Source organism: Aquila chrysaetos, chromosome 8, assembly GCF_900496995.4.
Source record: "Aquila chrysaetos chrysaetos chromosome 8, bAquChr1.4, whole genome shotgun sequence".
Lineage (NCBI taxonomy): Eukaryota > Metazoa > Chordata > Aves > Accipitriformes > Accipitridae > Aquila > Aquila chrysaetos.
This window is the reverse complement of record NC_044011.1, coordinates 27,353,779-27,366,933: the sequence shown is the minus strand read 5'-3', so window position 1 is coordinate 27,366,933 and position 13,155 is coordinate 27,353,779. Positions and strand designations below refer to the sequence as shown.

The 13,155-nt window shown below is 50.0% G+C and overlaps 1 long non-coding RNA gene across 2 annotated transcripts; it reads right to left on the bottom strand.

The window, feature by feature from the left end:
* Nucleotides 1–13: 13 nt before the first annotated feature.
* Nucleotides 14–8,592, bottom strand: LOC115344733. 2 transcript variants are annotated; one of them, XR_005932961.1, is made up of 3 exons: nt 5,730–8,592; nt 4,388–4,638; nt 14–2,819 (listed from the first exon to the last, which is right to left on the bottom strand). It is a non-coding gene; the product is annotated as an uncharacterized LOC115344733 (long non-coding RNA). The 2 variants fall into 2 exon arrangements; XR_005932962.1 differs by lacking the exon at nt 4,388–4,638.
* Nucleotides 8,593–13,155: the final 4,563 nt, after the last annotated feature.

Here is a 13,155-nt window from a genome sequence, read left to right as displayed (position 1 = left end):
CCACAAAAGGGGACAGTAAGGGGGACAGACCCCACAGGTGAGCAGGAGAGGGGTCTCTCCCCGCAGGGGGACAAGTCCGACGGGGCTGGCCCTCCCAAGAGAAACCTCACCTTGTGGGAGGCCTGTTCCTGGCCTGAGGCTTTTGTCCCCAACACAGAGAGGTGCGCTCGGTGGCCACGTCCTTCTGGTCCTTCTGCGGCCGTTCTTGGACTACGAGTGCCAAGGGGTGCTCCGCTCTGCTGTGGCGTGAGCCGCAGCTCCGAGCCGGGCCATGCAGTTCGCGCAGCTCACCTGGGTGCCGCTAGGCTAGCCGAGAGCGGAATCTATCCAGTTTTAATACCTATAATGCACTGTCCTTTAGGGCATTAAATCCCAGCAGGAAACATCTGATATCTTAATCCACTGCTTCATTTATCGGTGCCCTCTTCCCCCCCTCAGGTGACTGGTGTTCGCTTTCAAGGCCAGCCAGGAGGGAGATCTCGCCCCTGTCTTTGGCTCAAGCCTTTTGTGGCAATAAAGCAGCGAGCGCAGCCCGGGAGTGCCGTTTGGGCTGGCCCCGGCTGTGGTGCACAGCACATGAGTCACCCCCCTCTCAGCCCCCCCAGCACACGCTTTGCCCGGCCTCCTACACCCACAGAAACATGACTGCTCCATTTTGGATTTACAGCAAACCAAAAACCAGACAGAAAAGCAGCGAGTTTTCCCCGTCCCGACATGCCGCACATAGCATCTCAGCTGCAGCGAACTGGCTCATGTTACCGGCGCAGCAGCCAGCAGCGGCAGCGCGGGGCACAGGCCTCTGCGCACCAGCTGCCGCTCGGGGACAAATGGCTGCGGGGACATGGGGCACTGGAAACGCAAAGAAAGGAGAAGTGGAAGAATTAAAGCCAGCCCAGGGATTGAATTTCTGTCTGCTCAGCAAGCGCCACGCTCAAAGGGGTGAAACGCACCCGAGAGACTACAGCGTGAACGCTTTCCCCGGTGGCTCCGCTCCCTTCCAGGCTACAACGGTGCTCGCCCTGCACCGACAGACTGCTGGCTCCTGTACACACATTTCCAGTTGTCAGTGCATCGACCTGATGCAGGACACACGGAGATGCCACTGTTGCACTCCCAAAGCTGCTCCAGTTTTGTTGCCACCTACCTTGTAAGAGCTCATTTTCTCACTTGTGACATGTTAGTAAGAGATGCCTCCGGCCCAAAACGTCAAGGCTACACACAGAGCCCTACTTACCCCTTCCTTAAGTGAGTGGCTTCCCACCCGCTCCAACCCTCTAGCTTTCCAGCTCAGCAAGGGCCAACCATTGCTGTGGGCTTTTAAAATGGGGTACCTGTGTGGGGAGCCGATGAGCTGCATCTCCCTCTAGTGTCTGCCCCCGACCCGAGGGCTCCCCGGCAGCTGCCAGGCATTTCTCCGCAACCAGCCCCTGCTCCGAGCTCGCCTACGCAGGGGGGCAGCAGAAAGCAGGTTTGGGGTTCAGTGCAGGCACTGACCTGCGGTGGACGAGGTATCTCACACCGACACCACACCAGAGGACTAAGGCACTTAGCCGTTTCTTGGGGTGACAGGAGTCTGCAGTGCCCTCAGGACTGAAGGACAGTCCCTTCCTCTCCGAGGTGCATCTGCCAGTGTGCCCCAGGAGTGGGGTTTCCAGACAGAGAAGTCACCGCAGCGCTGAGCAGCGGCTCCTGGCTGGCAGCGATGGCCCAGAGCTGGCCCAAGTCTGCGTTCAGCTCTACTGCTGCTCAGTATCGCCACAAGCCAGTGCAGCAACTCCACAGCTGACAACAGCCACTAAGATTCTCTCTGGGCCCAAATAATTAGAAGACTGGGGTATTGTGGCCAGTCAGTCACCCAGCTTACGCAAACCCTGCTCAAGTATATGCCATGTGGGCAGAAACACACTCAAACGCAGCACCAAGGTAAGGAGGGGACAGCAAAAGGCACCCTTGTCCCACTGTGCTCCAGGTGCCCTCACCCAGGAGGGATAATGCTCCCTGCATCTAACCTGCATATCCGACCCAGGCCCAGAGGGACGCATGTTCCTCCCGGTGCTGGCAACAGGAATGAGCCCCGCTCCCGGCCCTGCCCGCACAGCAGAGCCAGCTTCCCCAGACCACATGCATCTTGTACTCGCCAGAGAAACCACAGAAGGGAAAAGCCATCGGGGAAAAAGAACCCTTCCAGCCACAGGCAACGCTTTGGAGAGCTGCTCTGAACCAGAGCTCACTGATCAGCCGAGACAGGTCTGTAGGGATGCTGGCTTCATGGCGGAGCTGTGCAAGGAGCTGTTTCTCCCTGCCCCTTTCCACTTCACCCCTTTCCTCCAGGCTCCTTCACCTCCACTCCCGCTGAGCCTCCGTGGTCCTGCCTGCCTCCATCGCTCGGTTGTTGCAGGCTCCTCTCTCCGCCTGGTCCCTGCATGCATCGTCTACCTCCTCTCCAGGCAGCTCCCTCCTTCCACAGCTCCTCTCCCTTTTGAAGAAACTGCCTTAGCAACTGGCAGCAGGCCAGCAAGATCATGGGTTTTTCCTCCCACCTCCCCTTCTCCTCCAAATAATGAGATGGCCAGGGAAGGGGAAGGAGCCACAAGATCTCATGTGCTGTGGCCACGGAGCCCTGTGTGTGGCAGTGGGCTGGGAACACATACCGACTTTCCAAAACTCATCCTCTGGGACTGATGCTCTGGGTATGCCAGGTCCTCTGGGATCATGGACAGGGAGGTTTCTTTCTTGTCCTCCTTCCCTCTCCCTTTTCCAGCCGACAAGTCCCCAAAAGCCAGCCAGTTCCTCCCCAAATATCTCCAGGTCTAGAGCATCTGCCAGGGGAAGGCACATCACGGGGCACAGAAGGAACAGGTTTCAAATCGCCCTTTTCTGCAAGGATTTCCTTCCATTCTTCTGGCCCTGCCTTAACCACCTCATGCTACTCTCCCCGGACTATTTCCTCTCCCGCTTCCTCTCCTTTTCCCCCTATTCACTGGGCTTCCTCCCCCTCCCCCTGTTTCTCCCCTTGCTTTCTCTCCTTTGCGCAGTTTGGCCTACAGCCTTCATTACTTGCTGCCTTTACGTCTCCCTTCCTAGTGTGAGCAGGGATGACATGGATTTTGTGCTTGTGCCAAGCTCTACATTTATTAGAGAGGGGAAGAAAAAAAAAGAAAAAAAAAAAGCCACAAAACCCTGGAAGTTTGCTAGAAGACAATACTCAGGCAGGGATTATCCAGGCTGCTCCAAACGGAGTTTACTGTATTGCTCGCAATCCCTCGGCAGAGCAAACGTGGCCAGCCAGCTCCTGCTGCCCACTCCTGCCTGCTGTGGGGGGTCTGCGCTGGGGTGGGAGGCACAGAGGGATGAAACCCCCTTCCCTCTGCTCTAATGTCATCACCTGCTACCGCCTTTTCCTGCCTCAGGCCTGCTAGGGGTTAATATGGTTGCAGCCAAGGTGGCACCTTACTTCAGTCAAAGGTTTCCTCCTAAACCCTTCAGCGCTGTCACACTAAGCAGTCTGCATCTCTTTCCCTGCCTGCCCTGTTTGGTGGGAAAGCTTGGGGAAGCAGACCTGCCTAATAAAACCTTAAATTAAGTCGGGGGAAAAAGCAGGAGACCCCAGTGGGAAAAATCCAGAGGGGAACTTCAGCATTAGGGGCCGTGAACCCAGGGGCCACAGATGAGGGGGGCTTTGAGTCCTGGCTGTTTTAGTAGACAGCAGCATTTTCAAGTGAGGCCAGACAGCTGGCTCACAACATGAACGCGAGGGGCTATTAATTTCAAGACAGGCATTTTTAAGCAAAGCCCTCTGCTTTCGCACCTCTCACCTCCAGCAAATGTAAAGAAGCTGCTTCTGCCACCCTGAATGGGACCGAGGGTCACTTCAGCCACTGATGGCTGCCCCCAGCTAGAGAGAGACTAGGTAACGCTCGCATTTCGGGGCTGAGGAGCACCAATTCTCAATTTGGGGAACATCCGTCCTGTACGTAACTCCATTTTTAAAGCAACAGACCACCTGGCACAGGTGCACCAGAACATCTTACCTCCCTCCAGGCTACAGGCATGGACCTCTGTGAATACAGCTGCAAGGACACCGCTTTAGGCTACACCAGGGTTTGAGGAAGGTCTGGTGAGCTGAGCTGCCAGCCCTCGGCTTTCACTGGATGAAAGCAAGAGCAGGGTCTGGACCCAGATCATATCCCCCAGGAGGAAACATGTACAAATGGAAGCAGCAGTGATACTCAAAACCCACCCAGGGGCTGGCCAGTACAGCCCAGAGATAATCCAGGTCCAGCAGCAAGACTTGATCCCAGCTGTGGACCTTTTGTCCAAGGAAGGGCTTGGGGGTCAGGACAGGGGCAACTCAACTCCAGGATCTCAAAAAGCCTCTGGGGGTTACCTGTGGATCGTAGTGGCCTCTGCAAGCAGCAGCTGCTCTGTCTCCTGCCCTCTGACGCTGTCAAACAGGGAGAAAGCAAAGCCCAGGGTACACCATCAGCACAGACCCGAGCTGGCTGTGCTCCAACGCTGTCACGGTTCCTCAGACCAGTTCCTCCTGCTGACGAACCTCGCGAGGACACTGACTCACAGCTGCCTTAGCCACGGAAGGAAAACTGGATTTTGCTGCTCTAGGAGCCAGGTTGCTCCCACCTTGGGAAGGAAAAGGATTCAGGGAAGCAATAGGGCAGGGGAGCCGGGGAAGAGCTGAGCTTGCAGTTTGCTCTTTTTGACGTCTCAGATGCAGGTGACAGCTCTGGCAGAAGCAATGCTGGCAGCAAGGCCACCCCTGTTTAGATGATCCCCCCCCCCCACCACTTGGCTACAGCCTCAAATATGGAGAGCAGAAGCAGCTCTAAGCAGGGTTCAAAACACCACCTCCATCCCTCCAGTGCTACAGATTACTCCCCAAATGCTGCGTGGCCTCACCAGTCTCACTGCTTATTACTGTAAACCAAATTCTGGATGGTTACATTTGTCCAACCTAAGTGAATAACCCTAATGCAACCAAAAAAAATAAAATCACCGAATCACCTCTGCCACTCAAATTGGGTTATTGAAAAGCCTCGACTTAATGGCTCAGGGATCACGAGGACACCCAGAATTACTTGCAGGAAGGAGTACGATTACGATTTGTACATCCCCGCTGCCTGACGGGGCAGCGCCTGCTGCATGGCAGGGGCTCCCGGGATGGCAGCGATACAGAACGACAGCTAGCACGTCTGTAAAAATTGCAAGCTGCTGACAGACGCTGCGGGAACAAAGCGAGGGCCGAAACGCGTCCAGTGAATCACCCGCTACGAATTGGTTCAACCAGTTTGAAGTCCCACACCCGAAAGCAAAGACACCCCCGGACTGTGTAATCCCAGGCAAAGGAGTGGGGGAGAAAGAGAGCGAAACGTGCTGGGCCGGAGGGACAGCTCTCCAGTACGGCCCTGGGAATGAGCTCGGAAAGGCGGCAAGTCCCAGCTTGCTCCCTCCTGCCAGAAGCTCTTATTCCTGCCTCCCCTCCCACACCCCGTGCTCCTGCCGCGACCTTCCTCCCGGCACGGCTGCCGTGCTGCCGCTCCCTCCAGGCAGGAGCTGGCACCCGGAGATCAAACTGGAGCCTAGAAAACAGGTCCCCATGGGGGACTGGAGGCACAGGGGATGAAGTGAGCAAGACTGGGGAAAGGAGAAGGGCTCCAAGGGCACGGGACTTGCTGAACTGAAGCGTCCTCAGAAGGGATGGGTGAAAAACTGACCTTTCCACAGTCCACAGGCTGCTTCTGGGGGGTCAGCGAATCTGCTTGGCTCCAACCAACTTCCTTTCATGCCTTGACCTGAGCCAGGGCCAGTGCTCTCCAAAGGTGAGGATTAAAAAAAAAAAAAAAAAGAAAAAAAAAAAAGAAAAATTCCTCTCCAGTTAATCCCGGCCTAGCCAGTGCCTTCCTGGCGCTGGTTCAGAGCGGGCACGGTAGCTCCAGCCTGTCTAGCACCCACGCCCAGCCAAACCCAGCTTTATGCATTAAGGCTGGGCACTGAAACGCACGCTGGCTGGCTGCTAAGTTCTTGGTGGGACAGTGGCACAAAGGAAAAACTGCAACCTCAGGAGCACTTAACACACTGAGCATGTTTTCTTGGGCTGTTCTAAATGCTAAAGGCCTTCACCTGAGAGGCATCAAGATTTAAGCTTAAATTAAGATTTAAGATGAACAGCAAGATCAAACCTATTTAGCTCGACTGCTTTCTCTCTGGCAGACTTGCAATCTGTACCAGGTGAGCAGGACCAACAATTTCTGGTTATGGTCTCTGTTCTGCAGGAATTAATCTAAACTTTTTTCCATCAGCTTTAGTAAAACAGGCAATTTGGCCCTGTTGTTCCAGAATGCCCTGCGCCATCTGCAGATAACTATTTATACAGGGAAAATGCAGCCTGCTGAAAAGGGTTAAAACAACCTGTTTTAAATAAATAGCTTCATGTTATATATAATCTATCACCCAGAGTAACCATAGGAAAAGCACATTTTAAATGTGTTTTTTGACTGTGGTTAACTCTGAAATTAGGGGCTTTGTTTTTGCTTGATCATTGCACTTATCTTTTTGAAGTACAGCTATCCCCGAAGCTGAGCTCAACTCCGCTGCTTTAAAACAGCTCCTAACGCAACGCCTTCTCCTAACACAGCCAAGTCTCCAAAGAAGTTAACTTGCGCCTTCTGCATAAAACAGGTCCTGCAACTGTACATTGGCCAGCAAAGTTAATACCTGCCACGTAACAAGAATAAAGTTAGAAACATATTTTGTAAAACATTGCCTCCTTGTTAAGCCAAGGGAGAAAAACCAGGCGCTTACTGATGGTTTATTATCTCACACAACCCTGAGAAGCATAATAATTTACCAACATATAAATGGAGGGCTTAGTGGCAGCTGCACTACATAAACAGTCACTGGGGTGCTCTGAAGTTTCTATCAGTATATGGTATATAAAGCTGGGTGAATAACTGATTTTTCGGTTCGCTGGCAATCCTGAAAAAAAGTTTCAAAAAAAAAAAAATTCATTTGGGGTCAACTGAAACAAATGTTTCACTTTGACTCTTCAGCCCTTTACAAAAGTTAGCTCCAAAGATCATTCAAAGTGAAAAGTTGCTTCAAAGAAAAAAATCTCAAAGCCTTTCATTTGGAAATTGCTGAAACAAACTAGGTTTTTTTCTTTTCTCTCCAGAAAAAAAGTTTGGCACATCTAAACAACTCATAAAATGTTTTCATTTTGCCAAAATTTGCCTTTTTTTCTCTCAAGATTTTACCCAGCTCCAGCACAACCAATTTACACCTATAACAACTTAAACAGAGACATTAGTAATGCTGATGAAATACAGGCTTTAAAAAAAAAAAAAGCAAAAAAAAAAAGGTCTCAGGCACTGTACATATGTCCCAAAACTGAAACCCAGAAGAAGAAAGTAAGCTAAAAACCACTAAGCTTTTCTTGGCTCAGCAGGAGAATCTTATTAAGTCTCTGAATTGTATAGCCACAGATTTGGGACGCTGTAAAAATTAAATTAGTCTTACTTCTTATTAGTAAGGCAAGAAAGGAACCAGGAGATTATGATACAGCAACTGCTATTGTGAGCCAATTTTTGAGCGTGTTTCTGCTTTTCTCCTGTAAACCAACAATTAGTGGGCATTCTCGCTGCTCTCATGAAGGCAGTTATTTTTAATCTCGGGATGCAGGTTTCTGACTTTCCACTCAGACTAATGCAATTGAAGGATTTAATGCCACGCCACAGTGAGATTCTCATTTCAGTTCCTGATTTGTTTCATTTGAAGCCTCTGCTTATTTGTGCTCTGTAGCTGCACCTACCCAGGCAGCAGGCAAACCTAAGACCCAGGGCAGCCAGGAGTTAAACCCTTGGGATACAGAGGAAGAAAAGGCAGCCATCCATATGCACTTCCAGAAAGCAAAAGCGGAATGGCCTTACCCCCCTCCTGTTTTGCCTTTTGCTGGGAGTTTAATACTTGAGTTCACTGACTGCTCCATGGTTTTGATGCCTTGGGGGACACAGCCTGGCTGGCTGGGACAGGCAGAGCGCCCTATCCATGGGCCCAGAGAAATAGATGGGATTTATCCATTCAAATTCATTCAGAATATGATTACTTCATGAGCTAGGGGAGAAGTGGGAGCGAGGTGATGTGTTTTTCTAACTGCTGTATTTTTAAATTAAGCCAGGCTTTAGCGCAGCTTGCCTTCATAATTCACAGCTTCCAGACGTCCCACCACACTCCTCAGCAGAAACAGCAGAAAGCAAAGAGCAGATACTACAAATGTCACACCCAAGCCTGGTTTTGAAACAGCAGAAAACAAAATAAAGGTGCTTTTGCTATTTCATAAACACACAAGGATGGGCTGCGACAGTTTGCTGGAAATTGTTTTAACAGCTCGCAACTGAAAGCAGCTTTGAACCCAGAGAAATCTGTGAAAGAAAAAAAAAAAAGAAAACCAAAGCAGAACTTGGACCATCTCAAATCACAACTACACTATGAAACTGTAGCCTTCCCAAGGGCAAAATCCAAAGCAATATTTAATGAGCCAATACTTCCATTTATCATGAGTTCATTTGACTACTGGAGTCCCTACATAACACTGCAGGCAGGTTTGATTTTTTTTTTTTTTTTTTTTTTTTTTTTTTTTTTAGAAGAGCACCCTTAATCCCTGAACAGCTGGCGATCAGTACTACAGGGGCACAGCGGGGCTAGAGGCAAGCAGTTGGGCAGCAAGGCACCTCTGGTCCCTTAGGCAATGGTGTTTCCAGCGGGTCAGGTGCGAAGGGTTGTCCTGGTTGTCCATCCTCAGCTCTCCCGGGAAACAGCACTCACACCTGGGAGAAACCAGCCATCTCCAACCCTGCTTCGAATAAAAGGAGCTGGAAATCCCTCCAAGGGGGTTGTTGCTTTTAACCCTGCGCACTCAGAGCGGAAGCCCAGGGAGCTCTAGCACCAGATAGCTCCAGCTACCATTTCTGTCCTTCAGCCAAAGAACACAGGATCTCAACCCTTCCCCCCTCCAGCTTACAGCGCCCCACAAAACACCCAGGTTTTACGCAGTGGATTGCTAACCTGAGTTAAATGATTAAGAATAAGAAGGCTTGGTTCTGTGCAGAAGAGTACGGAGAGCTGGGGTTCCTGCACGCCAGCACCTCTGCAGTCCTTGGCTGTGTTCCAGGAGGAGAGACAAGCTGCGGGGAGCTCCCAGCACACACACTCCTTCCCCTTCAGACAGACAGGCTTGCACTTACTCCTGGTTTCACACCTCCTATCCTAAAGCTGCTGCTGCACGCTGCGCCAGAGTAACAAAGACATCCCCTTGCTCCAAATCTCCCCTCACAGCCTTTTGGAAGCTAAGCTTTCCCCTTGTCAGAGGTCTCCAGCGCAGGGCGAGCACACACAGCCTCCCAGGATCAATCAGAGCCCAGAGACTCACTTATTTCTTGGAGAACTGCAGGCCTTGAGAGTACCAGCTGCTGAACACCAGGAGGTGAAACCTACAGGAGACATGATGTGGTGCCACTGGTTTTCCTCTCAGCATCCTATACACCACTGCAACACAGAAGATGAGCATCTCCCATGTGCTGCAAAACCCTGAGCGGTGCACTCGTGAGACACCTCTGTACTGGACCCTGGCACCAACCTAAACAGCATCCAGTACCTCACAGAATAATCCCGACTGCATCAAATGTCACATATATCTATCTCTACGTATCTATCATTGTGTGTGTGAATAACCATATATAACTATATATGACCAGTATATAAAATAAGCTCCTAACAGCAAACTCTAGACAGGGAAAATGGTCTGGGCAGCATAAATTCTACAAACAAAAGCAAATGCAAAATCCCTATTTAGACACTTAAGTTGAAGAGTTTTGCTAGAGAAGCCAGTCTTGAATTTATTAGCCTCTTTGACCAACTCCGAAGAAGCAGGAAACAATCACACTGTGACTGTAGCATCTCTCTTGACCCTGGCATTTGAGCCAACTGTCCTTGCAGGGAAAGAGCACCTGTAATTTGTGAGCTGCACTTCTGCAGTTACAACAGCAACTGCAGGAGAGTCTTTTCCTCCTCCTCTCTAGTTAATTAAGAGTTTCCCACGTGTGGGTTTGTTTTGCAGAAGGGCAAGGCTCACCTCCGTCTTGTTCTCCTCTTTTCCAGTGGCAGCTCTATTTTTGGGGAACCTACAGCAGGAGCAGGGTCTGCAGTGCTCCATCAGGCGGGAGAAAAAAAGCACGCCACATTGAAAGTAGAGCATGAACTCCCTTGTGATCCTGCCAGCGTTCCCTTGTCTGCCTCTACCCGTTTGGGTTGCCGAGAAGAAACTAGAGCCTATTATCAGGCCTGCTTCTTTGTCAGGTGTTTCTTTGATGTAAATTCAACCATGATCAAATGTGCTGATCGCAGCAAACAGCCAAAGAGTAACAAACATGCAAACTGCACCGTGACCTGCAGAGATTAGAGCAACCAAGGCTGTAGACAAATCGGGAAGATTAAACACAAATGAGCTAAGAAGTCTTGGGAGAAGTACCCAGGGAGATAAAAATAAGCAACACAGAAAATAAGAGAACAAGACAGACCAAAGATTGAACAGACCCTACTAGTACATAAATCAAAGCCTTCCCCCGCCTCCCAACACTTCAGCTTTACCCTAATGCTTCTGCTCCAAGGAAGTCAGCGCTAGGCTCACTGCAGGGAAGCAGGCTGAAATAAACCCTTAGTGCATCTTTGCTGTATTCTGCCTGTCACACCATTGCCACTGCAGAACCACCTCAGCCCTTACAGAGGAAAAAACAGGCTTCTTCCACTCCCCCCCCCCCTTTTTTTTTTTCTGTCCTTTTTTCTTTCTTTTTTAAAAACTGCTGGAGAGCTGCTGACAGGAGTTCCTTGCAATCAGAACTACCCTGCTAATCTCAGGGTCTGCAGAGTCCACCTTCACTTACAACCCTGCAAATTCAAGGAAAGCCTACCTGGAGCTAATGGCACTATTGATACCTGTCTTCCAGCAGTGTAACTTTCCCAAGCGTAGAGGACCAGGAGCCTTGCAAGGCCAGAAAATCACATGCCTGTATATAATGTGATGCAATCCCATGGCTGTGCAGCCTCCCCTCCCACTTTACATTGGGAACGCATGTGCTAAGGTACAGTCTGGAGTTCCTCGCATGCCTCATGCTGTTCCAACACACCGCAAATATGTCCCTGCCTGCAGCACAACAGCATCTTGAAAGGTTTCTTTAAAATTTGGAGAGTAGGACTATTCTTTTGAAGGTGGAAATATTTAATTTGGGGCAGCATAGTATACCATTGCATTACTTCATTTTTCATCTGTTGCCAGTAGTGAGGTCATCACCCTGCAAGCTCTCAGATTTGAGGATCATTACTGATTTAGGGATCACTTAGCAGTGTGCCAGGTGGCAGAAGGTTATTAGACACCCAAAATCATGGAGAAAACAGAGCACCTGAGAAAGAAGTACTTCTTCCACTAACCAACCTTTCTGCAGCTAAATGAGATCTGCTGCCTTATTACAGGCATATTTATCTTTCAAATCCCATAGCCGTAGACAGCACTTTCTGTATCCCTCAAAAAATGAACTTCTCTAGCAGCAACACTAGGAAATTTGTAAAATTCCTCCTGTAAACGTGCTAAAATCCCCCTTGCCACTGCATACCATGGCTCTTTCCACCATCACTTGTAAACCAGGGCACTGGCATTGTGTTCACACTTGCAAAACAAGAATGAATTTTCAACTCTACTGATCAGAAGTGGCAGAATAAGATCAAGATGTCAGCGAGGCAGATTTCTGCACATAAGGCATATTATTTGCTAATGAGATTTCCAGCTGCGATCCTCCCCACTCACATCCCTGAGATCAAAACACACTTCAGAGATCAGAACGCTCAGAAACAGGTTGACAGCAAGTCCTGAACTATCTCCCGTAATGCTGCGGTACCATTAAGGCTGGCCTGGGCAGCACTACACCTTACCGGTGCTAGTCAGGGTCTAGTCTAAGTGTGCGTCAGTCCAACTCTGGTCTGACTATTTTTTCCGGGGGGTTCAGTATATTTTCCAGCACATATAAATGACACAATACAACCCAACATGCAACACACCAGCGTAGCAGAGCCACGATCCACATGCAGTTTACAGAAAAACTGCAAGGGGATCGGCACACATTTTAGAAGGCAAAGGCAAATGCCATCTTTCTCACCAGGACTGAGGTGAGGTCTGCAAGTCCTGCAGAGATCACAAAAATATTCACCTTCCCTGTCCCTACATGCAGGACCCCCGGCTGCTATGCTGCACTGCCCATGCAGGTCAAGGGGAACTATGGTACTAATAGCACCTGAGGGGCTGACCCCATCCATCTCAGTTTCTTAAAACCTGCTCAACTCAGACCCGAGCAGGGTTTAACTGGAAAATCCACATCTCCTTGCTACATCCACTCCTAATCTCAGGGGAAGGTGGCTTTCACAAAGAGGAGGAAATTCAGGCATGCACAGCACACGCTGTTTTCTGAGTTTTCTGAGACAGGCTAACCTCCAAAAAGTGCCAAAATGGTCCTCCAGTGCACTGCGTGAATGAAACACTGGGAATAAGAGCCTGTGCCAGCTGCAATGGTCCTACAAGCTGGAGAGGACCAAACTCCCTACCTCTTTGGTGCTGGACTGGGGGAGAATTGGCTCAGGCCACCTCCTGAATGAAAGAGCAGCTTTCCTAATGACTGAGCTCACACTGCCAGCCTGCTAAGGAGCTGCATTGATTTGAAACCTAAAGGACAGCTGTTTGTTCCTCCCTTTCCACCCTGCTTCCTCCTCCCTGGCCAAAGGAGGAGGAAAGTTGCCAGAACAGACTTCATCTAGGTGGACAAGGATGGAGAGAGAGGGAGAGGACACCCCTTCAAAATGAAAAAGGAGGGGAAAATTGTACCCTTAAGAGCACAAAGCAGCCATACAACTGCTCGTTTTGCCATTGTCAGAGGGAAGCAGCTCAGTCCAAGAGAAAGTGGAGTAACCTGCAATAGTCCTAACAGCTGCAAAACACCCGTTGCCAGCTGCATGTTGATTCTTAACTTGCTTCAGCATTAAGTAAGTGACAAAAGGCTTTAGTGCTCCTAATGAAAACACAGTCCCTGCACTCAGTAAAATAAC